The sequence below is a fragment of the Megalops cyprinoides genome, chromosome 6 (genome assembly GCF_013368585.1).
Source record: "Megalops cyprinoides isolate fMegCyp1 chromosome 6, fMegCyp1.pri, whole genome shotgun sequence".
Classification (NCBI taxonomy): domain Eukaryota; kingdom Metazoa; phylum Chordata; class Actinopteri; order Elopiformes; family Megalopidae; genus Megalops; species Megalops cyprinoides.
Window position 1 is genome coordinate 38,450,606 of NC_050588.1, and position 26,895 is coordinate 38,477,500.

The 26,895-nt window shown below is 48.6% G+C and overlaps 1 protein-coding gene across 1 annotated transcript in view; it reads right to left on the minus strand.

Moving 5' to 3' along the window:
- LOC118778813 (plexin-A1-like) overlaps positions 1–23,265 on the minus strand; it is a 199,495-nt gene extending 176,230 nt beyond the window's left edge. Inside the window, exon 1 of the mRNA XM_036530554.1 lies at positions 23,173–23,265. The gene's annotated coding sequence lies outside the window, so the exon portion shown is untranslated. The remainder of the gene's footprint in view (positions 1–23,172) is intronic.
- Positions 23,266–26,895: the final 3,630 nt, after the last annotated feature.

Sequence of the window (26,895 nt, forward strand, 5' to 3'; positions counted from 1 at the left end):
TGAAGAAAGAAGAAAATCAACAAAGACATCAGTGCCTCTAACACAGAAAAGCGCAAGTGTTTTCAGGCGAGACCTCTGAGAGGCCTATTCATCGGTAATGAACTCAGCTGATTCACCAGGTTACCTCAGGTCAAAGTAACGACGTCACACTGGTCAAGCCTCAGAACCTCCCCTTCACACCCTAATCGTGTTTCAGACACATCAGGAGATTCTCATTCTGCACAGCTGCACAGCAATTCTCATAAGTCTCTGTCCGGTTCATTCCCTGATGAGGACATTCGCTGGGGATACTTTAAGTTGAAATTAAACTGAAATGGGGAAAAAATGAAAGGAAATTAGAATGAAGAATGAATCAGACCATAAGACAGGACCTGAAAGTGGAAGATCTAGTTCTTTCCGACTCATGTAAATTTTATTTTTCTTTCTGGAGGTAATTGGCAGCGGTTTTCCTGCCTGTCACGTCCCTCCCCACGGGCGGGCCGCGGAGGCCAATTTCCTAATCACGTATTTGGCTTCGCAACGTGAGGTAAATTGACCGCTCGCGTCGCTGAAGCGAGGTGTCAGGCCCGGAGACGCGCGTCAGCTTCAGCGTCAGCTTCATGTGGCATGCTCGTCTCCGCAGCATGCAAAGCGGAGGATTCTTCCTGTCACACGCAAATCAACGCCATGCAAATGCAGCCGCACGGTCGCACGAACGGAGCTGAACGGGGGCATTCGCGGTTTTGTCAACACGGTGTTCTTTCAACGTCTGAACAAAATAAACACAGTTAACCTGCTACGCAACTGTGACTGTCTGATAATCTGTTTATTTTTCTTGATTAATGCTTCAGTAAACGTGAAAATATGCTCAACGTAACAATCGAACTATCACTAAACCTACAAAAATCCATTTATTCCTCGGATGCATGACTGTGCCGTTAACAGAACATTGATAAACTGAGGTGAACTTGAGTGAGCTGGTTAACATTTGGCAACGCCGTGTGACATGACGTTTTTATGCATGTCAGGTCGTGCAAACGTTCTCACTTCCTTATTTATCCGTCCTTCGTAATTCTTTTTTCGTATTCTGTTTCTCTTTTCAATTTCCTCCTTCCTTTTTTTATCTTATTTTTCCGATGTTTTGGGAAAAAAAAAAAACATCTTCCACAGATGTCATCCAAAATTTATTTAAAGAAGAGAAATGAAGACTTCATAAAAAGTCCATTTTATTTGCAGAGAACTAATACTTGTCAGTCTTTTTCTCGGGCACCAATACCTGTTTTTATCAGGTCTGAATTCACGGTGACAAAAAGGCGGCGGTTGGTGTAATTAAATTCCAGTAATTTAAAAGCGTATATTTAGAGCCATTTCCCCTTGAGAGTATTTACTGAATTTAAATAAAAAATATCCCGTAGAACTGCTTTGGTGCTGCTGTATTTCTCAGAAGACCAGCCAACAGAAAAATAGAGAGAGGGAGAGAGAGAGAGACAGGGGAGAGAGAGAAATCGAGGTTGGCTGGAAGGGAGAGAGAGTGTTTTGGGGGGTGGGGATGGGGGTGGGGGGGAGCCGGTTGTCCCTATGCTCTCTGTAGGAATGCTGCCGGGCTCACAGGACCGTTCTGGCGAGCCGCTCCAGCCAAAAAAAGAGGGAAAATAAATAAATCAAACACACACTGAGCGCAAAGTCACAGCTTTTCGACAGTGCCGCTAAACCTGTCTTCCTGGATAATAGCCCGAGTGCCACAGCGCAACGGTGATTTATTGCTGGTGGCATATCAATTACAGCGCTGCTCACAAAAAGGCCAGTCACAGTCAGGCAAATTTCTGCACACCGCGTTTTTAACATGGAGGTCACATCACATATGGGCTGCGCAAAACACTCTCACACGCACACACAAACACATGCACATACACACACACACGCACATACAAACATATACACGCATATACACACCAACGCACACATACACACACGCACATACATACACACACACGCACGCGCACACACACACACACACACACACACACACACACAGAAATTCAAATACACACACAGGGGAGTCTTTAGTGGGCACTGTCAGACAGAGCACACTGCAGGGCTTTTGCAGAGGCGAGACACATCCCCACACGTTCTACTCAAACACCAGCTGTATGCCTACACTCCACATGCCCAGGTCTGTTCACTGTATAACCAGGCCTTCTGGTTTAACACAAGCCATTTTCTTTAGTGCTATATGACTGATGAGGAAAGAGTGAGATTCCAGATGTTACACTCACCCCCATATCTCTGGGGTGCAGACCCCTGTTATTTACTGAGGGGGAGACTGGGCTTTTAGGAGCTTGTTAACCAGGAAGTGAATCTCAGACACACCGGCCCAGCGAGGCCCTGCTGCATCGGCCTGTGGAGGCTGCAGGCCGGGGGGCTGGGAGCAGCTCCAATTTCTGGGACAGGATATTTTGGGGTGGACAGAGATCTTTCTAGATTCAATATTTATGATGGATAAAAGCATGGCGTTTCAGCCTGGTGTTGCTGCTGCACACACCCCTGATGTTTCCATGGATCACAGCGCCGGGGGGGGGGGGGGGGGGGGGGGCTGTGCTCACAGCATTTTGCACAGACAGTGCAGCACACCAATCCCATAGATCTACAGTAGCAATCACACCATTTACGATAATACACTGCCGGCTGCTTCTTCATCTGCATCAACAAACAATTACTTCTAGAACAATTACTATAGCAACAGTATTAATTACTATTGTTACTATAAATATTACTGATGTAGCACTTTCACAGAAATGCAAGCCTGAATTTAATGGGATGTTTAGCATTTAGGATTTGGCATACCTGTCACACCCCACATAAGACTCTTCCTGCAAATCCAGCAGAAGCAGCTGACGCTGACAGAGACGGTGCAGGAAGCGGCAGAGAGGTTTTCCATTTAGGAGCCCGTGAGTCACTTTTATTGATAAAGTAAACCAAGGCAGACAGCGAGTTTCAGGTTCTGCCGGCCCAAACGGAAGCGCCGCGCGGAACAGGGTGTGAGCTCTGGCTCGGCGCACCCGCAGTGTAACCGAACCTTTGGCAGTGCCACTGCACAGTGCCAAGCAGGGAGGTGGTTCACTCTCACGGCTGCCCCGGTGCCACATTCAGCCCAGCACCACCAGCCCCTACCCGCCCACCAACCAGCAAGACCTGCCCTAACAGTAATGACAGGGGAGAACTTTCGTGGAGGGGGGACACATTACAACACAAAACAGGTACGGTGCCTCCACCCCCCACCCCACACAGCTGCCCAACAGCCCCTGCTGGGCCCTGGGACCCCACTGAGAGTGAGGCCCTGAGAGAAGCCTGCTGCTCCAGCCGCACACACTACCACAGCTGGCCACAGGGGGCAGGCCTCCAGCCTCTACAGCCCCGGCCTGGTACCTGGTCCTGAAGGAGGCGCAAGAGAAGAACAGGAACCAAAATGTAACTTCCAAACAGTCACAAATGACCAGGACGCTTCTCTACTGGAGCCGAAGATGTCACCACGGGGCCTTTGTGAGGGGAACAGAGCAGGCATTCGCACACACAAACACATCCAGAGTGCACACACTCAGAGTAAGCCTCCCCGACTCATTCAGTTTTAATCTCCGACAGAGGCCAGTCTTTCTTTTCTGAACCAAATCCGCTGGGAGGGAGGAGGGGGGCTGCCTGAAACCAGGCTCACAAAGGCAGAGCGAGACACCGGCGCCTGTTATTATGACCTGCTCAGTCCTGCGGGGGAACTACACATGATACCACTCTCCAGCTCTGACCTGAGTCTTACACTGATGACCTATATTTAATCCCCCCCCCCCCCCCCCGGATTTCATATCTTTTTGAGAACATAAGACAATGCTGTAATTTTAAAGGTTCCACTCATCACTTGTTGAGACAGACCTTCAGAAGTGCAATAGTTCCTCAGAACCAGTCCTTCACACACAAAACCAATTTTGCAGGGTTTTGACATCGTCCGTCCACGATATGTGCAACGCCGTATTACACACTCAGGAAACAGACAGGAAACACAGGAAAATCAGATTACATGTCCATTTAAACGGCAGCAGTTCCTCTCAGGACTAGGAAATGCCAGATATACTTTGGTCAACATACTGATATAAATTGAGTTTATTCAGCCAGTGGGACCCTTAAATCTATTAAAATAAAAAAAAAATACAATAAAGTGGTTAAATGTACTATTTATTATTTGAGAGGAACAGACATCAATATTTTAAATTTGAAATGGCTGGCAGAATCACACAATGACAACTGAGCCCGTGGGCCAATCAAAAGCGGACTAACGAGCACAAAGACCACCCTCTTCACAAATCGAAACAGCCGATGACCTCTGACCCCTGAAGAGGCCAGGAGCAGAAAGCATGGAGAACATAATCCTCAGAAGACATGCAATGGTGCAGCAGTGCTTGCAAAACGGCGTCAATGAAACGGGTATCATGATCATGATAATCTATTGCACTTTTCAGAAAAGCTACGGATTTATTTTACTGGAAGTTTAGTTCGAGTTCTCCCACATAATACCCCAGATTCCGCGGCTGACCGCTCATAGTTTAACCTCATAATTATTATAATCTCAGTCTCATTTGCAAATCAGATTAGCAGAAGGCGTTTGGCTTGAACATCTGAAAGCCACACCAAGCCCGCAAAACACATCTGAGGCTTATTCACACAGGCCTGCCCATGCCCGACCCGCCGGTCTCAATCGCGTTATTCGCTTCCACGAGGCGACCCTAAACGCCCTTGACTCTTACGAGGGACGCGGGACAGAAATGCATCGTATCGGAGAGCAGCCGTATCAGTAAAAATCCCGGCCTCTGAGACCAGCGCTAAAAGCCACTGAAGCTCTCAGCTGCAGCAGGGACCTGCCTCTGAAGCTCACCGTTCTGTATGCCAGTGTGCAGTACTCACTACCACGATAAATCCCCCCGCAGAAGGAAGACACCTCAAGGAGAAAGTCATTAAAGAGAATCACTAGCACCTTTCAGGCAGCCATAAATGCGCCTTCCCCCTTGTTTCATTCTTTAAAAACAGTCCTTAACTGTTTTACTACCAACAGCTACAGCTTCTGCCAATGCCGCCTTACAACAGAGTCCGGCGGGGTAACAAGCGGAGGCTTGTTTGTGTCATTAATTCAGTTTTACTCGTGACGCCTTTTCAGTGTTTAAGGGTAGGAACATCTGGCAAAGACGCTTGCTGCCACAGTTGGCAAATATTTGAAAGTCTTTTGTGTTTGGGAATGAACTGATGTCAAGACCTCTGGAAAAGAATTTCAGTGAAAATCTTGGATACTATATGTGACTGGATATTACTGAGGAAGTCTTGACACACACAGAGAATTGGGCTGCAAAAGACAGTTCTATTACACAGCATGCCTTTAGTAAAAAAAGATAACGCACAACCCCCAGGTATGGCCGTGCGTTCACATGCACACGAGATTAGAGGGCACGAGTTCACCTTTGCACTCCGACCGCAAAGGCCGTGCACCCTGAGGGCACCTCTTAGGAGGAGATACAGAGCTAATAAGTAAGCAAAGCAGAGACTCGGATAAACAACTAGCACACCTGAGTTGACACAGCTACAGGCGCGCAATAAGCGTGAGACCCTTCCACCCGGGCATGGAGCGAGGGCACAGTCCGACACAAATCCCCCCGGCGCGTAATCCGAAGACACTGTGCAGCGGCGCTGGAGTGAAGACGCGAGACAAAGATCTATTCGTCGTACACGGAGAGAAGGGAGCGTGTCCATCTCGAGCCATTAAGCATTCGCCACGCACAAACAGGCCGGCGAGCTCCGCCAAGCACCACACACACCCGGCTACGCCGCGGCCGAAGCAATTACCAAAGTAATTAACCTTCCACAATACCTGGCCGGTCCTGACCGCACGCGGGAGGGGTTTCGAACAAGCGAGGGCCGGTGATGAAACCGGCAGAGACAGAGGCGGGGGGGGGGGGGGGGGGGGGGGGGGAATTCCTCCTCTCTGACTCCAACAAGCGACAGTGAGACTCCCCCCCAACCCCTCAAACACTCCCTCAGAACCCCCCCAACTCATATATCACGCCCTGCAAATCAACTCATGCCAATACCGCTCTGCCAATACAAAACAACAAACAATAACCATTGAATTCAAAAGGTTTGGGTTAGAAGAGAGAGGCATAAGCTCATTTCATCCCTCTCTCCCATTACCTCATCCAGTAAATGGTGTAATAGATCTACCCCATGATAAAAAGCTAATGCACTCTGACTCAAATTCCCTGCAAGAACAACGGCATGCATTTCCGGGCGAATACATCCTTCAATCCTTCACTTTTAAACGTTCTTGGTTATTGTATTTTTGGTGCCGTTTAAATACGACATAATTCAGATGTTAGTCACATTAACCATTTGCCTAAAAATCGTCTCTATCTAGAGCTATCCGTAGAAGTTAAACTTTTCCTCATTACATATTTATAGAGCTGGATATTCCCTAAAGGAAATTATGCTGTATAACCTGAACAGGGTGCACAAGCAGTCACCTTCCGGGACTGCGACCTGCAGATTTCCAGTCCTGAAGCGCGCTGCCTTGCATGACTGAACAATTCTCTGACTGCAGCCATGGCTCTTTGAGCGACCTCCCAGGCGAAAACCGTACTCCCGGACCGAGGAGACCAGAGCAATTTGCTTAAATTCAGCCATTACACCAAAGCCATTTCGGGTCAGCTTCAATTATCCACTGCATTCCACGATCAAATACAAGAGAGAAAGAGAAAGAAAGAGAGAGAGCGATAGAGATCGAGAGAGAGAGAGAGAGAGAGAGAGAGACGGGGGATGGGGGAACGGCGACCTTCAGTAAGTGGCCTGAGAGCTCAGTTAGTTTCCAGCTCTCTGGCCCTCACCAGCACACTCTCCCAATGGAGCACATCGGGTAAGGAAGTACATTCTACAGATTTCAGAGGCAGAGTGTGCGCGTGCGCCCGTGCGTGTGTGTGTGTGTGTGTGTGTGTGTGTGTGTGTGTGTGTGTGTGTGTGTGTGTGTGTGTGTGTGTGTGTGTGCACACGTGTGTGTGAGTCCGAGTCTGGGTCCAATCCCAAGTGTATCCTCTGACTCCCATCAGCACAGCACACACCCTCCTGCCACAGGTGATACCCCAAAATGACAGTCAGACCCCTACACATGGGGGGGTTCCTGCACCTTCCACGGCTGTGCGTGGGGTGAAGGCATTCATACCCCGGGCATGGCACAAGGAGGAACTCCATAAAGCAGAGCGCAGGCTTCTCAGTGGCACCACTCATACTGAAAGGAGAAACAGCGGCTTTTCCGTCCGTGGCAACGTGGTGCAGCAGATTCTACACACCATTACTGACCTCCTGATCTCCGCTCTGCACCCGGCGTGATACGGCCTCAAACAGGAGAGAGGGGGAAGGACAGAAACCCAAAGAGGAGGCATGATACAGCCTCAAACAGGAGAGAGGGGGACCAACAGGAAGCAAAGGAGGACAGGACAGAAGGGAGGGAGAGGGGAGAGGAAGTGATAGGTTAGACGGAGGGGAGGAGGAATGACAAGGATGATAGGGGGGGGGGGGGGGGGGGGACAGGGACGGCAGGAGGCAGAGAGAGGCCTCGGGGCCCTGTCTGTGCGGCTTTGCTTATGCAGAGCAGCGGCTGGCAAATTAATCACACAAAAACAGGCAGGCAAATGATCTGCCGCGGTGTTTCACACTGCCCCGGAGACGGGCCGTCAATCAGACGCAGGGTGACGCCGCACCCCCGCCGCATGCCCCTCCCCCGACGCGCGTGGACCGGGTGTAAACCAGGCAGGTCTGCGGCACTGGGGAAAACCACAGTACCTGCACTTTTTTTTTTACTTCCGTTTCCTTTAACAGGTGCCACTTCCCTCCACACTGTGCTCCTGAGCTCAGCTCTGGAAGAGACCGTAACTGCGGTGACCAGTGAAACCCTGGCTGATATTACACATGGAGAGACAGAGCTGCACAGACAGAGACTTACTGGGTCAGCGGGATCACTGACACAGGTCAGAAGTCAACCCTCACAGGGCACAGCATGCCTTTACTCTGACTTTGATTGGGACAGGACACACCTTATCGAAGGTAACGCAGCACGCAAACACTCCCTGTGCATATACCAATCCCGTTTCTCCGTATGCAGCCTGTGTGGTGTAGTGGTAAGCAGCAGGGCTCGTAACCGAAAGGTTGCTGGTTCAGCACTGCTGCTGTACCCTCGGGCAAGGTACTTAACTCACAACTGCCTCAGTAAATAGCCAGCTGTAAAACTGTAACCTATGCAAATCACTCCGAACAGCACCTGCTAAATGCCAATAATGTAGTGTAACGTGCAGGCTAACAATTCAGTATTATATCAATCCTATTGGGCCATATGTGGGTTAACAGTTTAGTTACGCATCAGTCCTATTTGTCCAAAGGCGGGCTAACACTTAACATATCAATCCTATTCATCAATACCCAGGCTAACAATTTGCTTATGTACCAGTCCTGTTCGTCCATATGAGGAATAACACTTCAGCTCAGACAGTTACTGCAAATGTTGGGCTGCCAGAGTTCCGCTGAGAGGGCGGTTCATGGGCACATTTCCCTCTCCTGACACGAGAACTTATTTGAATTCCAAATTACATGTAAAAGCGGGATGAAGGTTCGCCTCATCAGTCGAGGGAATGGCTTTTTTTCCCCCTTCACGCGATCCTGACCTTTACGGTCATATATTTCAATTTCTCTCGGGTGTGTTTGCGCTAACGTAATTACACCAGACGAGCGCGCAACCTGCCGAGATAAAGCAGTACGACGCTCATTTCCGTTTAGCGTTTCGGTTTCCTTAAAGGGTACATTTGCATCTTTTATATGAATTCACTTCTTCATTTAAATGCAGATACATAAACCGCTAATACAAGTCCCTTATACTTTGCCAATCAAACTACTCAGGATGAAAACAAACTGGTTTAAACACACGCAATTTACCGGAAAAACAATGACAGAATTAAACCCATGAGACAGTATGTAAACATGTATCGGGCTTGAAAGACAGGTTTCTGCACATATGGAATATTAAGAGCAAAAGCCAAGCTCACACTCAAAAGCTGTAATACCCATCTGCCTCTCTCGTTACTGTCCAAACTACAAGACTGCAGGAAGGTGCATAGTAAAAAAATGTAACGTTCTTTAAAACAAACACACATTTAACTTCAACTTGACCCAATGTGTCACATGATGCGTCTCGGCCAATCAGGTCAGAGTTTGTGGAGCGGTCAGAGGAATGTAACGGGGAGGCCTGGAGGCTGTCGGGTTGGATGTCACTGACACGGCGTGGAGCTGCCCGGCTCTCCTGGCCGCAGCTATGCGGGGAGACCCACAGGCTGCCTGTGTCGTGCAGTAACCGGACTCGACTGCAGATGTTGGTGCCGACTGGCCGGGCGGCGAAGGGAAATATTCCAGCTATGTTTTTCCTGTGGCCACATGGGGATTATGTCAGCATGGCCACCCAGCATTACCGTGCTTTATACAAGCAAATAAAAAAACCCGGCCGATGGTGGCTCAGAAACGCATGCAAGACAGAGAGAGGGAAAGAGGGAGACAGAGAGAGGGAGAGGGAGAGGGAGAGATCTGCCGGCCGGCCAGCCCACGCTGTCTCAGGCAGCGACCGCAATGCACTGCTCTCCCACTGGCATTGGGTGCAGCCAGACAGGCAAGCAGGCCACACATACATGTCTGAGAGAGTGCCATCAGTAACCATGCAACTATGTAAGCCATGGATACTCACAGAGGTCACTGAGGTTATGATTAACTCACTACCTCCAGATCTGCAAAGCAAAAGTTCTGCAAGCATATTCTTCACAGAAATACTCAGAGCGTCCTGAGTTTTTATTCAAAAGTTATGCTTATTAAACATAAGATGTTATGCTGTGAACAACACTTCCTACACAATTAGTCTTGCATACATGCTCATTTTAAATAAAATAATAATAATCTTACAATGACAGCAATCTAAGAAAGACGATTTGATGAGGTATACTGTTCGTACCCTGTGCCTCCCTGCTCCAAGCCCTGGAGACAAAGGCAGCAGGGCACTGTCTGGAGAGAGGGAGACAGAGAGGGAGAGAGACAGGGAGGGAGAGAGACAGGGAGGGGGAGAGACAGGGAGGGGGAGAGACAGGGAGGGAGAGAGACAGGGAGGGAGAGAGAGAGAGAGAGACAGGGAGGGAGAGAGAGACAGGGAGGGAGGGATAGACGGATTACTCAGCCACATGGCAGGACCTCAAACAACACCCTACCCGTTTGCCCCGGGACGACTTTCCTGTTCTACCAGTGACACCGCTTCCAGCAGCTGCGAGCGACACACACCTCGGGAGCCGCTGATGGGTAAACAGGAAAGTAACCGCTAATCACGGCCGAAGCCATAGGGGCAGGGCAATGCTGGAGGAGCAGGTCCTGTAACCCCGAAGTAACCTGCCTGTAACCGCCTCCGAGCCCGCCGCGTGGCCTCCGAACGGGACCGGGAGGGACCTGCTGCTGGCACTCCTCGATGTCGTGAAGCCAGAGGCCTTCCTGAGGCACGCGGCGGACATGGCGGACACGGCCGGCTTTTGTTTGCAGTGTAAACACAGGGGGATCGCTCCATTGTTGCAGGCCCCTTTTCCTTTTCTCTCCGGCGAGTTCCTTGGCCGTTTATTCGGAGCAACACAATGCATGTTACAGGAGGAGTCTGGACATGGGCTCTGGCTGGTCTGCACACACACACACAGACACACACATGCGGTGATCTGGCAGCGCCCTCACCCTGCTCCAGCCTGGTCACAGTCCGAGTCTCCCTGAGGCCACCGGCCCGGGGCACTGTGGGACGTGGAGCAGAGATGGAGGAGCCACCCCAGAAGGTGGGCCGGAAGGTGCTGCAGGTACGAGGCACAGCGGGGTGACAGCACAGAGGTCACACATTAGAACAGCACTGTAGCATCATGGTAAGGAACAGGGCTACTCCTGAAAGGTTGCCGGTTCAATTCCCCACAGCATTAATGCTGTTGTGCCTTTGGGCAAGGAACTTAACCCTGAATTGCCTCAGTAAATATCCTGCTGTATAAATGGATAACATGTAAAACTGTAACCTATGCAAGCCGCTCTGCTAGCTATGTAAGCATCTGCTACATGACAATAATGTAATGTAATGTCAATGTAATGTCATGAGTAGACTTACACACTGCAGTGTCTGCCTTTTGTTTGTACTTTGACGTAGACACTAACACATTCTCAATGGGGATATCTCATTTTATTTGGTTTTATTTTTCCTTTTACTTCCTTTGATTGTTATTCATTTTTATTGTACTTTGCTGGTATGAGGCGTTTATGTCTCACTTCTCCATTTCATTTTCCTCTCATGCATGGTGGATCCTTCTCTTGTTTTATTATTACACTCTTTGTTTTGACTTGTCTCTGTAAAGCAGCTTGTGTAGCAAACTTTGTGGTGTATGAAAGGAGCTACATAAATGAAGTTATTACATTTCAAACTACAGCGATAGCTCAGGGTAAATGCAGGCTCATTTTGCTCTCGGAGGTGTGCCACCAGCCAGTGCCCGGGAGGAAGATGGGACTGGATCCAAAACCCTCCTCCGTGTCCAGCACAGCAGCAGAGCTGATGTGAGCAGCACAGGGAATATGGGGACGTGGCAGGTTTATACCGGTGTAGAAGTGACAGAGTGTCGAGTCCATTAATGCTACTCTACATTTGCACAACAAACCACCGGTCCAAGTGCTTCCTCTCCACACTAATCAACACCCACCCACACAAATCCAGAGAGTCATCAAGGGAGTCATTCACCGAGATTTGCCAACAAACAACCCCCCCCAAATGCTATAGCACCTCTTTACATACGCACAAGCACACACACGCCATCAGAGACCGGGGCGGCAGGACAGGGGTGCTTTCCTGCCCCTTCCGGCACACGGCTCATTCACAAAGCTTCACTCACGACCCAACGTGAGTGTTCCTGACTCTCGAACCTCAGGCCCATGTGCCCGATATTCTAAACACGCACTGGAGAGACGTGACCAATGAGCTCTCAGCACGTATCTCACAGTCGCCACAGCCATGCAGGGGCAGCTGTGCTTTCCCACAACCTCATGGGAAATTACCCAGCCTGCACTTGCACTTGCATTTCCCCACACACACACACACACACACACGCGTGCACACACACACGCACACAGTCAGAGCATGGAGAGAACAGAGCCAGAAACAGAGACTATCACTCTCCTACTCAGACAGGTACATGCAAAGCTACTGGCAAGAGATAGAAGCTACCACAGGCTCACACGAAAACACCTTTTACCTGAACATCACATTACTGTCATTTAGCAGATGCGCTTATCCAGAGCAACTTACATAGCTTACAGTTTTTACATGTTATCCATTTGGATACTTACTGGGGAGATTGTGGGTTAAGTACCGCGCCCAAGGGTATAGCAGCTGTGCACCAGTCAGTAATCAAATCAGCAACCTTTCAGTTACGAGCCCTGCTCTTTACATCCATGCTACACTGCCGTCCTGACCTCTGCACTGTCACCCCCTGTACCTCGTACCCACAGCATCTTCCTGCTCACTTCCTGCCCTTTCCTTCCCGGCCACTCTGGGTACTTTTTTGGAAGGTGTCTCAGGCGCCTCTGGCTACCGGACTGCTGTGGCATGGGATGGGAGTTTTGTGAATCACCAAATCCAAAATTTCCCTTCCTAGCGCAGGCAAATCCTCCGCCATCCGTACGCCAGTGCTGGCACTAGCCAGACAGAAAGCGCCAATCTCAGAATCTGGGGGTGTTCCGCTTACATTTCCCCGAAACGAAATTTATCTGATTCACAAGACAAAAACATCTGTTTCGTAACTTCCAAAACCCCCACAAACCGACGAGGCCGTTCCTGAGCCAAACAGCTGTTCGGACAGAGAGGGGCTCAATCAAGCGTGACTCAGCCTTGATTCTGTCATCTTCAACTGACCTGCCCACATAATAGGAGTTCTGCTCAATAACAACACACTGATTCACTGGCTGGGGCCACATCTCCTCAACTGCGCCGCCAAGAAAACCCTCCCACCCCTCTCTATCCTGCCTGGGAGACGCGGAGTATCCAGTAAAACATGAAAATACTCCGATAATCTGTCTTCCAAACTCTCTGGCACCTTACTGTGCATGTTCTCGAGTCCCAACAGCCACTTCAATGCCAGGACCTAGCTTCAGGACTCAGGGACAAATATCAGATTTACACAGGTAAAAGCTTAAAGGCCTCTCTGAAGCGCCCTGAAAACCTTCAACACTCAGTCTACGCCTATGCTTTCAGTCTTCCCTTCCCTCCTATTCTTCAGACACTCTCCCCAGATTGCGAGCTGAATCTGATCAGGTCATGTGATGCTCTTCCCGAGCGCACATTCCAAAAAGTGGCGTGAATGCGCCTGAGGTCAGTGTGTCCAGTAACAGTAACTCTGAGTCTGCCCTCAAACCTTAGAGGAAATATTTCCTTTTTCCGGATGACTAAGAGCCCCATTTTTTGCGATGGAGCTCATGGATTTCCTTTCAACAGTGACTGTCTTGTTTTCCCCCTCCCCGAGTTTGTGTTTACATGCCTGATGGGACAATCCAAATGGACGTTTCCATGACGCTGGGGGGGGATGGCTTCACGTGTGTGTGGAATTCCAAATTCCATTCAGGCTAATCAGCGTCGTCCTCTCTGAGACACTAACAAAGACAGACTTTTTTTTTTTTAAAGCAATCCGTGTTTCAGGAAAAGGCGCCTCAGATGTAACCGTTTTCCCGGCTTTTCTTTTTTTTTTTTTCTTCGGCACTGGAGTTGAGCTGGCAGGCAGGGCTCGGGCGGAGACGAGGCACAGCCGCCAGCGTCTGAGGGGATTATCCCGTTTCTTCCCCTCCTCTCCAAACCTGTCTCTCCACTATCCATTACGCCTGTCGGAGGGAGAGCTCCTGCTCAGGTCCCTGCACACAGCGGCTCTTTTGGAAGGGGGGGAAGGGGAGGTCCCGGTCTTCAGCGGGCGGGCACGGCACCACCCTCCACCCACAGGTTCTGCGGCGTTCCCCGGGCTCCCCGGAAACCAGCCGGATGGCGCGTGCAGACACAGATGCCATTTTCACACTTCACTTCAGTGCCAACTGGACAAACTCTGAAGGATACTGTGACGTTTGTAACATCTTCCTGGCCCACTTCAGATTCAGGCGAGGGAGCAGGTTGCTTGACTGTTGTCTTCAGTAAAAAGGAGAGCTTGCAAAAGTGCACATACACACAGTGATGGGGCACTGTGGCATCGTGGGAAGGAGCAGGGCTCATAGCTGAAAGGTTGCTGGTTCGATTCCCCCCTGTGGCACTGCTGCTGTACCCTAAGTTACTTAACCCAGAGTTGCCTCAGTGAATATCCAGCTGTATAAATGGACAACATTTAAAACTGTAACCCACGTAAGTCACTCTGGATAAGAGCATCTGCTAAATGACAATAATAGTGTAACAAGCAGAGGTCATGGGAAATATATGCATGGCATTTATACTTCCCTTTTGTGCAAGCTGGCCCCTCCCCCTTCCTGCTCCAGTCAGTGACTTAGAATGGCAGGTCGGCCACACAGGTCCCTTCTAGGAGAGGCTGGTATTACACATGCACAAACAAGGTCAAAGGTCATCGGGGGCGCTATCACAGGCCATAATGACAGTGATGTGAAGCACACAACAGCGGTCCCTCCCCCACTGCGCCTGACCCTCCACTGTGACCACCCCTGCCAATAAAAACCTGCCAGGACGCTACCTCGGGAGAGAGAGTGACGTGACCTCTGACCCCTCCTCTGCCCCTCCCACCAGCCCGGGCCCCTCCCACTGAAGGTCCCGCATTGTCTGGCAGAGTAATTATTCCCAGATCCCCCTGCTCAGGCCCTCCAGGAGGGAGCGGGGCCGACGCTTTGAAAAGCTGGCCGTGATTCCCCTGTTGCTAATGTCTCCACACCCCAGGTCTGGTATAGCCATTACACTGCCAAAGCTCACCCCCCCCCCCCCCCCACTCCCCCCACTCAGCCATGTGTGCTCAGTCACATACACAAATAAAAAGCTCAACAAGAACCAAACTCTCCTCCCCGTAATCAGCTGAACCAGCGCACAGAGCTCAGGGGTGGCTACGTTGCCTCTCTCTCAGGCTGTCCGTTGTAGCAGCCCCGGTGTTTAAAAAAAGCTTTTCTGCATAGCAGCGGTAGACATGCTACGCTGTGCCACATACCAGCACACAATGGAGGGGCGACCAAGGGAGGCTCATCACTTGTGACTCTTTAACCCTTTCAGGCGCACAATGGCGCCTGACAATAGACCCAGAGACGCATTCAGCTCGCTGCAGGAGGGGAGTCCGGCTCAGGGTTCTGTGCCCTCCGTTCACGCCGCCCCCGCTTTGTGTGTTTGGACCTGGTCGTGAGCAATGAGCCTCGTCAGCGAGCCAGGAATTTCAAACATCTTTCAGAGTCAGAGGCAGGAGAGCCGCACACGCATGAAGCCCAGCTCCACACAGGAAGAGGAGAGCTTTCCGTGCTGCTCCTTTTCATGTTTTTTATTTCTGTTTTTTTTTTTTTTTTTTTTTGGGAGGGGGATTAGCGAGACTTGGACACTGGCCAGATTTGTTTAAATTGCCTCAAAATTTTAAGAGGAAAGAAAATAACTGACAAAAGCCAAAAAACGATGGGGTGAGACTTTCCTGAGAGGGCCTGCCACTGTAGCATCGGTGACTACTTCACCATCAGTACAGAGTCATTACAGGCGTTACTCGTTATGAGATTACTGAGAATCACAGAATAGAGGGACCGAGATGGGAAACATGGCCGGCACCGGCACCAGCTGACCTTCCGCAAACGAGCCCGGCTCTGCAGAGTCAGCGGTCGCACCGCGTTTACGATGCTACCTGATTTATCGGCATCCTCGCCGCCGCGCTTTCCCCGGGCAAGCGCCTCTCTTAAACCCCGCTTCTATTAGTCTTATTTACAGGCAGAGTCGCGGGCTCCTGAATTATTTAAATTCCCCTCGGTAAATAGAAATGAGAGCGGGAGCAGGGGAGAGGCTCCAGCAGGACGTTCACTCCCGTACGCGAGAGAGAGGGGGGCGAAAAAAAGACAGGCAATTATAAACCGCACCACGTCGCCAAAACCGCCGCCAAAACATAAATCACAAAACTGTAAATGCCTCAACAGTTGTACAAACAAAACTCCTTTTAATCTTTCACACCAGAGAGCAGTATACATCCGCGCACATAAGCATGAAAAATGCGAAGCCGGCGTTGCTTCATAGACTGCCGGTTCTCGCAGAGTCTCTCTCATTAACAGCTCGAACGCGCCTGGAGCAAAGCCGCCAATAGTCTCTGCTGAGAACCATAAATAAACAGAAATCTTCAGAACGCATTTGAAAAAACAACATTTGCCTCCCCTCTCCTGCGCGAGAACATCGCGGAGCTCGCGACGGGGAAAATTAAAAAAAATAAATAACCCTGTGTAGGTGATGGGTGGTCTAATAGATCTCTAGACGGCAACATTGACTGTTTAATTCCCAATCAATAAAAAGCTAAAGCTCAGCTGACTGACAGCAGAGAGTGTGAAGGGGGGGGGGGGGGGGCTGGGGATGCAAGCGTTTTGCCCAGGAAAAGAGCTCCACAGCCCCCGTGACACTCTCTCTTTAGGCCCCGTATCAATCGCATCCAGATGTAACGCTGACCTGTGCACCTTGCAGCTGGGCAGGGAATAATGTCTGATCAAAGGCACACATTTATGAGCACAGACCCAGCAGACCTGCATGTGGAAACACTGCAACTTAAATGCAACCCGGTCAGGTCAAAGGTCAGAGGCTAACCCGCCTCACCAAACTCACTCTCAGGTTTTTTTCCCCTCCACACAACACCCCCCCCCCAAAAAAAAACCCAGCACAGCACTGCACTCTAGGTTCAAAATTATTTCAACTGAACCAAGTGTGCTGATACACAAACCAAGGGCATGGAGATGACATTGATGATGGGGACACTGAACACAAGGAGGCCCTGCACCAATGCACCAAGGAACCTCCACTCCGCTCCGCTACATGGAAAGGAAAGAGAAGCCTGGCTTTGGCTGAGACCCAGCCCTGTATATACGACACACGCTGTAAAATCTGTGCAAGAGGCGTGGCAGAGAGCCCAACAAACTCACAAACAAATATCCCAGACAAACAAGCCGTTTCAGTAGAGGGGGGTGCACCGCGGGAGGGGCGGATTCGGCACTGTACCCGTCAGGTTCTCGCGACTGGTTGCTCCTCGGACGGGAGAACCCTACGCCCCTACAGTGCACCCCAAATTCAGCTGCCCTGCTCTGATCTGAGGAGCAGACACAGCCTTCAGCATGTGCCCATTTACTTAATGTTTTCTAGTAACTCACAACAACGCCTTCCTCAGGAGGAGGCGCTTTTGATCTGAAAAGAACGGCTTCAATACCTGCAATGGATGGTCTGATGTACAAAACAAACACGAAAAAATAAAAGGCTCCTCCACAGCCCTGTAGTTCTTAGACAACAAAGGCCTTACTACACCAAAACATGTTGGATCAGTTGTAGTTTGAGTATTTTCAAATTATGCTTCCATTTGCATGATTTCTTTTACTTCCATTTTGAAGGAATCAGACAGGGAGAAAAAATATTCAATATTCTTCCTTGATCTACGAGTCCGTTAGAGAGGCAGATACTTCAAAACCCAGCAGAGTTTAAAGCTGCCGTCGCTCAGGCAGACAGCAGTCAGGCCTTTGAAGAATGATTAAAAGTGAGAGATAAAAATAACTAATGACAATGCTTATTAAAAAAGAGTGATACGTTACAGAAAACACTGAAGAAAAATCAAAACTTTAGCCAAGTTTCTCAATTCTTGTTCTCGAAAAGACATACTTTACACGAGACAGGTTGTTTTGAGACACAATGTCCCGTGTGATCAAACATGCTCTTCAGACAGATGAACTGAACTGGCAGCAGCTCAGTCTTTAATATTTGCCTCTGTTGTCATGGTCACAGCATCCCCAAACAGTTAGATCTACGCTGGCTTCACACACTGGTGTCAATGCGTGACTGTGTACTGCCTTCCAGGTTTTGGAACGTGAAACGCTGGCATACAGGCCAGCCGTGTGAATGCTGCTCTGAGCATCCACAGGCCTGGGTCAGCGATCGCCGGGGCCTCCCCCCTCCCCCGGGAGAGCAAATAAGGGCGTCTTTATGTGATACGCGAGGGTCGGTCGCCTGCGACAGGGACGGGAGTCAGCGGGGTTTGGTTAACGACACAAGGCTCTCGTACACGCCCCCCCCCCCCCACCGCGTCTTTAGTGCTTTTTAATACTGCTGGCCTCGCTGAGCGGCTGACGGCCTGCAGACAGTGAGGAGCCCCCAAAGAAGAAAGAGAGACACAGAGAGAGAGAGAGAGAGAGAGAGAGAGAGACTCACATCGGGTGGACTCCTCCCATCCCACCACAGTCGGCCCCCGAACCCACGGCACAAACTCTTCTCGCAGCACACAAATAAAACTCCCTAAAAAAAAAAAAAAAAAAACCACTACAGCCAGACCACTGTGGCCGAGGGGGGAGGGGAGAGGCAGCATCTGTGAGAGGCAGAGGCTGTCACCCAAGTGCCGCATCAAAGAGCAGTAAAATGCAAAACACGTGGGGGTCTGAAGGTGTGGTGTTCCCTCCACAAAGAACCTCTCAGGCATCTGCCGGTGCTGTGTTATCAAATCCAGCACTTTTAGACTGAAACTTGCAACCGCTGCTTACAGAGAATGCCACTAAGGAAGCAACAGTTACCGAAGTCGGTACACAGATGCCAGGCCCTCGGCTTTATGAGGTGAAAGCCACAGTTAGGAATCCGTGACTGCAGGGCGAGACACATCCTGGAATGTGGCGATTAGGGGGTGCCGGGACGTCGGCGGGGTGGAAAGTTGGGGCGCACTGCTAAGGGGGACACAAGTGGCAGGAGACAGAGAGGGGAAATGCCGGAGGAGGAAGCTGTCACACCAGCTTTAAAACGTCTGCCAATCAGGGGAGCTGTGAAGGGAGTCTGGCCAGTCTCTTTCTCCCTCTTTCACACACACACACACACACACGCGCGCACACACACACACAGGAGTGTTATTAGAGAAACAGAGCTCTATTGATTAATTGTACATATGTTTGCAGTTCACCCTAACGCCTGTTACTGATTAAAATAACATTTGCCTTGGTGCCTTGTTTCATCCCATCCCACCCCGCTCCCAAAGATGACTGACGATTTATCAAGGGCTTTCTAACAATGGACACCATGGCCGCAGAGAAAAATACCCCCTTTTGTGGTTGAGTTCAGTTGATTTGTTTTTCTACTTATGAAAAGACAACAGCACTTACTCTCTTTGTGACATATTAATGATCACAAATTTAAGATTCATATTAGCCACAAATTTATTTTGTGTGATTGGTAAGTGAAAACATTTGGTAACTAAAAATGAATCTCCACCAGTTGTCCAGAACACACCCTGGTAATTCAGCTTGCTCTCTGTCTGGTCATCCAGCACAGATGTGGGTTAATATGACACTTAACACGTCCCAGGCGCGGGGCATACGTGCGGGACACTTGTGCCCGGGCTCAGAGGAGCGCAATGATCGCCCATCAGCTTCGATTCCAAACTTTGCACATCACCATAGTCATGCGGCGCACGTGGACCCGCGCTGTGGCATCACAGAGAACCCATTACTCCAGAGGAGATCAATCCCCGGCCTGCGCTTTGATTCAGGCCCGCAGTCTCATTCACGCCAAAATGGGCACGGGAAACGGGTAAATGGTTTTAATCGCCCGATGCCAACAGCTGTTAGATAACCCTGGGAACACGCTGAACAGAAACACCTCTTCTAAACGTCCTTAGTCATCAGAATCTTGGGCTGAAGGCACGGCGGAAAGTTTCTGCCAAATGGTTTATGGAAGCCATTAGTGCCCCTGTTAGATGGCAGAGGCTCTTTTCAGCGCACCTAAAAATCCAGCATGAAGATAATGAAGGGGTCTGCTGCAGAGAAACCACTGAAACAACCAACATACTCTAGACTTGATTTATTTCATGCAATCAAGCTTTAACTGGTGAGTCATTAGCATGACGGTAGCCATGTTTGCCAAAACTTTATCAGCATCTTTCTCTCTCAGATAACCTTTTCCACAGTGGCTTAAAGTGGTGGGCTGTACTGTAGTCCATTTATACACTTGGGTTTTACAAGAAAAAAAAAAAAATTAAATTAAGTGTCTTATTGAAGACTGAGAGCCACAGCTGAGAGCCACAGCTTCAACTATAACCCTAACCAAAGACCAGAGTCCATAAACACGTCATTTAACCTAACACTTCTCAACCATTCAAATTAGGTAACGGACACATGTTGCATGTGCTAGCCACTTGACACAAGTGTGCACAGTGCATAAACAATAAATGTGACCATACAGTAAGAGCCTGATCAAAACCCCAAGTGAAGTTTACTAGCTGGTAAAAAAAGAGCAACATATTGATCCAGGAATCCATCTAAATAAACAAACCATGTCAACCATTTGCTGCAGGGCCACCCCCCGAACCCGTAGGCCTGCCGTCTAACACTGCCTGCCTTACAAGTTCCTCCTGCTTTGCTCTGGAAACCCCGATCAGTGAGCAGCAGCAAGGCCGCATCAAACTGGAATCACAAGACTAATAAATTGACTACAGATTTCCCCGCTGTCAGTCAGTTGTAAATGACACTCCCCTCCTTCCAAAACGCCGTGCAGACGCAAGAAGGTCAGAGAGGCACTTCAGAACTTGAGGCCCCATTGCTTAGCGAGGTGAAACAAAACCCCAAAAGGCAGCACCGCATAACCGTCCCGTAAACATCGTTACACTGTGTGTTACACTGTGGGTTACATTGTGTTCATCGGTGGGGTGGCAACGTTTCACCCCATTTGCTTCAAGAAACCACCGAATCAATCTGGGAATGGATGCACGTGGTCCGCTGGGCGCCGAACTCGCGCAGCAGCTCCTCCATAACCACGTCATTCTAACGCAAACGCGGCCATACCAGCAGATCTGTCAACTACATCTACACACCGTCCCATTCTTACTCTGATCTTTACAGACTGTATCCACTTCGCCTCGCTGGACCGACTAATTAGGCGTGGGTTTACTGCTTTCGGCGTCTTGTTTAGCCATTTAATTTCGGACGGTCGAGCAATCCCCCCCGTCCCTCATCGCGAGAATGAAGAATTTTGAACACCTCCTCCGCTCGTGATTGGTTAAACGATTAACCCCTATGATATTTAAATCGTATGACCTACTCCTACTCATTAACACCAGCCCCGTCCCTGGCTGGATATGTTCACAGTGATTTGCATCTGAATGCCGGCCACGCTGTTACCCCTGTCACGAAAGAGAGGGAAAAACGCCTAATTACACTCAGATAACAATACGTGCAAACGGGTGCCTTTCCACCCAATCAGTCGCGAATGTACATCGCTACTGTTTCTGATTGTAAAATAATTCCACGCAGAAGCGTGCAAGACGCCTTGGACTGAGCCAGCGGTTAGTATTTTCCACACTGCACACTTGGTACCTGGAAGGATGCAGTCCGTATATTTTATGCATAAAATACTGCCTCATTTGGAAGAATAAGTATTGTTTTCATAGAGAGAAGATCTTACCTGTTCGTTATTAATACACTGGCGTGAGTTAACCCTCTCGTTCAGACTCACATTTGAAATAAACAGCTGGACGGTTGCAAGTAGTTAATGAAATGTATAATATTACAACTTTAAAGAAACACCCACGCTGTGTAATGATACGCACATCCTGTTAAATAAAATCAAATGTGTGCGAGTCAACACCCACAGGCATGTTCGAATGCATCTCTCAGCCGCACACAGTCCAAATCACCAGCAATACGGACTTGCATTCGCCGCCCAACCTCCGAAACATTCAATAATTCTGCGTTGTGGCGGGTGATTAACACCAACTTCACAAAAAAACAACCACCGTAACTAATCATTTTAAGACTAATAGGGGCATCGATTTTTTTTTTACCCAGACAGCACCAAGAGGTCCCGAGAGAAATCCTTCAATCCCTCTTGCCCATTTAGAAAATAGTGGTTAGGTAGTGCCTTGTATCTCCAAAATAAATAATAGAATATGTAACAATGTATACGATTCCTCTGTATGCAGGCTATAAAACAAATTGTTTAGTACCAGCAAACATGCAATTCCTGTGTGTACAGACGTAATGAAACGATTAACTGGGACCTAAAGCAGTTACCCAGTAAGATAAATTCATTCCCAAACAGCAGATTTCTTGCCTTTCAACACGTTAGGTTCCCGGGGACAAACCGTGCCGTGTTCATCGGCAAATTTCTTTCAAGAAGCATTCCTTTAACACCCACAGCTGATATAACTGATGCAAGAAAAACATCGGCATATGCGTTTTAGATCTTTTCCACGAGAGAAAAAACACTGAGTACACATTTAAGCAAAAGATTAGGCAGGCGAATGAACACGTCTGCATGTAATACGTGGTAAGAAAATAACGTAGAAGGTGAGAAAACTCTGTATTTCAAGTAAGAATACACTACAATCCAGTGACAATCTTTATCGTTTTATTCTGGGCATGTACATTCCTGGATTGTGCTGGTAAATTTCAGCCTTGCTTTCGAATAATCGTGCGCTATCTGTCCAGCTAGTTACTTGTATCAGTTCGGCGATTACAGCCAGCAAGCATTCCATTCCGCGCGAGTGGAAGTCCTGCAGCCCGAACGCAAGCCTTTCCAGCGCCAATGTGCGCAGTTTCCAGCGTCGGATTCGCACAAAACCACGCAGAGCCCTCGCCGAATTACTACAGAATACAGCTGCAATGTAAAGTTTAATGCGCTACGAAAGCGCCTCTTAAACGAGCTGGTGGCACACGCTGGCCGCCCAGTCCCCGAGATAAACTGAAGCAACGCGAAGAATCGCAAGAAAACGGGGGACGCGGACACCGGTGGAAGTCTTAAGAAGAACGGGGCTGGAAAAAATCTCCCAGATCCCCCAACGCGTGGAAGAAACAGCTCGTCACATATTCTAACACGAAGACAATTACAACACAACGAACATCGATCGGGAAAATACTTGCTCAACTTACGGATTGACGTGATCCTGAGGTTTTATATCCTTCCCATAGTTAAATTCCCAAACTTGCACACATTTAGTCCCCGTGACGGTACACTCGCTCTGAGCTCCGCTCGCAGACTGTGGCTCCCCAGCATGAATGGGGTGGAATGCAGCTCCGGCTTCCAATGGAAAGTCAGCCTCGTTGTGAGGGCACAGCAGGGACTGCGCTGCGCCGACGCAGTGCGCCCCGCTGCCCGTAGGGGGCGTAGCTGGAGATGGTCACAGCGGGGCCCTTAAAGAAAGTCGGCGTGCACTTCTTAAAAGGGCAAGGGTACACTGCGCTGAAGGCAAAGGCTGCTCTGCCGTTATTGCGTTTTTTTGCGGCGGGGGGGATTCGGTGTTCGCGAGGCTCGCGCGTTCGTTAATGCAGTGCAGACAGCATCACCTTTATTCTAACAAAAATTACGCTTTTGCTCCAACACAGCGTCACCTAACGTGCGACGATCGCACCCTTTCGAGAAAATCAACAGCGATCTATGCTGTTGTTTAAAAGCGATGCCAATGACGCAGAAATGCATTGATTATTTAGTTGCGTGCGTAAAAGGTGGCTCAATTCCCAAATGCAAAAGGAAGGATGAGCGCAGAGTAACTCTGAGTGCAGCATTCGTGGTTATTTGAATATTGTATTTAGGAAGGTGTCTCTGTCGCTGAGGCGATGAACTATATAGTTTAGTTCATTCACAGCGCAGGGGTTCGGAGAGTGTCGGCGTAGTGGGGTCCTCTCCCAGACAGTTCTGCTGACTGACAGCTGGTGCCCGCTCGATCCGCAGCGACACCTGCATCCACGGAAAACGCCACTTAAAAGGGCAATGCGAGCACGGAGAAGCCGACTGCATACCTGAGACTTCGTGTTCCAAAGCTGTGGGCTTCCAGCCTGTTCTGAGGGCAAATAGGTGGACATGTCACTGCATAGACAAGTACAAAGGAGGCAAGAGTACAACCACATCAGACAAAGAAAAGAGTTTTAATGACAACAAATACTCCAGGAGGTTTTGTAAAGAAAATGGAGCAACAGCTCCATAAATCCAAGACTACACAGAGTTACATCGGTAGGGGCTGTCTGTGATAACGGGGTTATTTTTGGTTAGGGGTCACCTTGCAGAATGCACCCAGAGTTTTCTGACCTGGCTTTGAGGGTGAGTGATGGCTAGAATGTGCAGGATCAGGGGTGCGTCTAACCCCTCTCTGACCCACAGATACATGTCCGAAGCACACTGCAACATGAGTACTCTTTTAAAATTTCCTGCTGCAAAGGGACTGTGAACAACTTGAGTTGTATACAGGAATTTATAACTCAGGAGAGCTGTCTATTAAATGTACTCAGAGTGTAGAGGACCTTTTTGTTATTACAAGAGAGGAATTTTCATAAAGAATAGAAAGGCTGGACACAGTGGTATCTACTTAACCAAAGGCACACAGTGAATATTTGATAGAAATGTTGTGTTCTTTCATACACACTCAGTGCACTTGAAAATGCCTGGGGGCAGAACTGACTGGCGGACTTTCAAAGGCATACAAGCAGCCATACGAACAAAACAAGCATTCTCCCTCTACTTACATCCACAAGATGTGTGAATGTGTGCCTCTCATATGTGCAGCAAATGCTGTGAAGAGGCCGCACACTGGGAATGAAATATGTGTGTCGTAAGTGCAGCAGACAAGTATCGATTTTCAGACCAAAGCAACTATTAGTGCTCTGCTGTTGTGGGGTGCCAGGCTAATGGGTGGCACAATTTAAATCTCATTCATGCCAGCATTTTCAAAAGCTATGATTGTAAGTCACCCATTAATGTTCTTTTAGCAAAGTGGCATTCCCATTGCTTAATAGGCTACTGGATTGTAGTCAGTGTCCTAAACAGAGATAAACCCTGTGTTTAACTTTACCTTTGCAATTGATTGTTTCAAAATTTAAGCTTGATATACCCAAAAATGTGGACATGTCAGATACATTGCAAAATAATCTATGGCACCCTTCAGAAGAAAATCCATGCAATTCTAATTTAAAGGTGACCTGAACACTCTGTGCATCCTATCAAAACACTTTTAAAGCTGACAGGCTTGATTAGGGTTTCCCTCCGCAGTATCAAGTTAGGGTGGACTGCCTTACCTTGTCTTATATCTTTGTGACCCTGTATATTAACTTATCATGTCCATACAGTGACTCTCCTGTCCCTTTGATTGTGAGCTCAACAGCGCCCCCATGATTAATTTTCAAATTTTGTGTGACTGGCTGAGAAATTTTTAATTCAAAATTTCATTACTGGAAAACAAGACAGGCCTTGCAATACACAAACATGAAACATGACGTTACATGAGCAAGGAGTGATTTGAATGCAACACAGATCATAACTTGTGTTGCATGTAAATTGTTTTTAGATATTGAAAGATATTTTAGTGCAATACTGAACGGTAGCTACGTAGTCTTTACACTACTGACATAAACAGTTTAAGATTTCTATAAAAAGGTTATTCAATATACAACTGCATCTACATTACCACCTGTTGAACTACTCAGATTCTCACAGTTTCCCAAGTAAAACAAAGCTTTGTGGTGAGGACACAGCAGGCAAACGATGCTCTGCACAACTGTAACACTTTAACAGGTCATCATCCACAAAAGCCTGTCTGATCAGTCTCTGATCTCTGAAAGCTCATTAGCTCTCTCTGTGACACATGTCCCTCTGTAGAGTCCTGGCAAGGTTGTCTGGAGCGGCCAGCTGCAGACTGACACAGACCCGGGGTGACACACACTGAGAGGAAACCACTGCCTGCTCTGATACAGGGTGACTCTGTCTTTTTTTTTTTTTTGCTTTTCATTAACAGCACACAATTTTAAATGTGCACGTTATTCTACAATTAAGATATGTGGATTATGGATTACGTTCTCTGGAGAATTCTTCCAGCCGTCCTCCGATTCGGTATGCAAACTGGCCAACAGATTAAGTGCAAATATCAGACTGTAGCATTTAAGTGAAGCCATTGCCTAAGCGGTGTGGCACCACTAATGTGGGAAGCGGTGTAGCGTAATGTTTAAGGAACTAGAGGTGTCCCAGACATGACTCTGCTGCTGTATCCTTGTCCTTAAACTGAATAGCCTCAGCCAGTATATAGCAGTATAAATTATTCATTTGCAAAGTGTAAACAATGCAAGTCAGTCGGGGTAAGAGCTAAGTAAATGCATGATGTAATATACTACGCTGTAACCATCTAGTGTTTCAAAGCTATATGTCATGGAATAAAGTGACAGAGGTACATACGGGACTTTGAGGACAGATGTAAATCTATCTGTGTGTGTGTGAGAGAGTGTGTGTGTGTGTGTCTGTGTGTGTGTGTTTATTCAGCGCTCACATTTGTAGCAGGTTAATCCGTCTAAAAAGTGATCTTTACAAGTAATCCAATCACGGACACTGAAGCAGGGGACAGCACATATTACTGAACCTTCCTGGACTCGAAAGCCCCCTGCTGGCGAGTTAGTGCCACTGCCACACCCCTCATATTGTCCCCCGGCATCCATCCAAATATGTTCATTTGAAGAGTTGTGGAGAGTTCGCCACAGCCTACTAGGCACAATAGCATAATTAACAATGTTCAAACAACACAACGCTTAAAAAGTCCCCATTATATCACATTACAAACTATACTTTCATTTAGAAAGAAGTATCTTCTGCTTTTTTGGGTCTCAGTCAACAAGCCT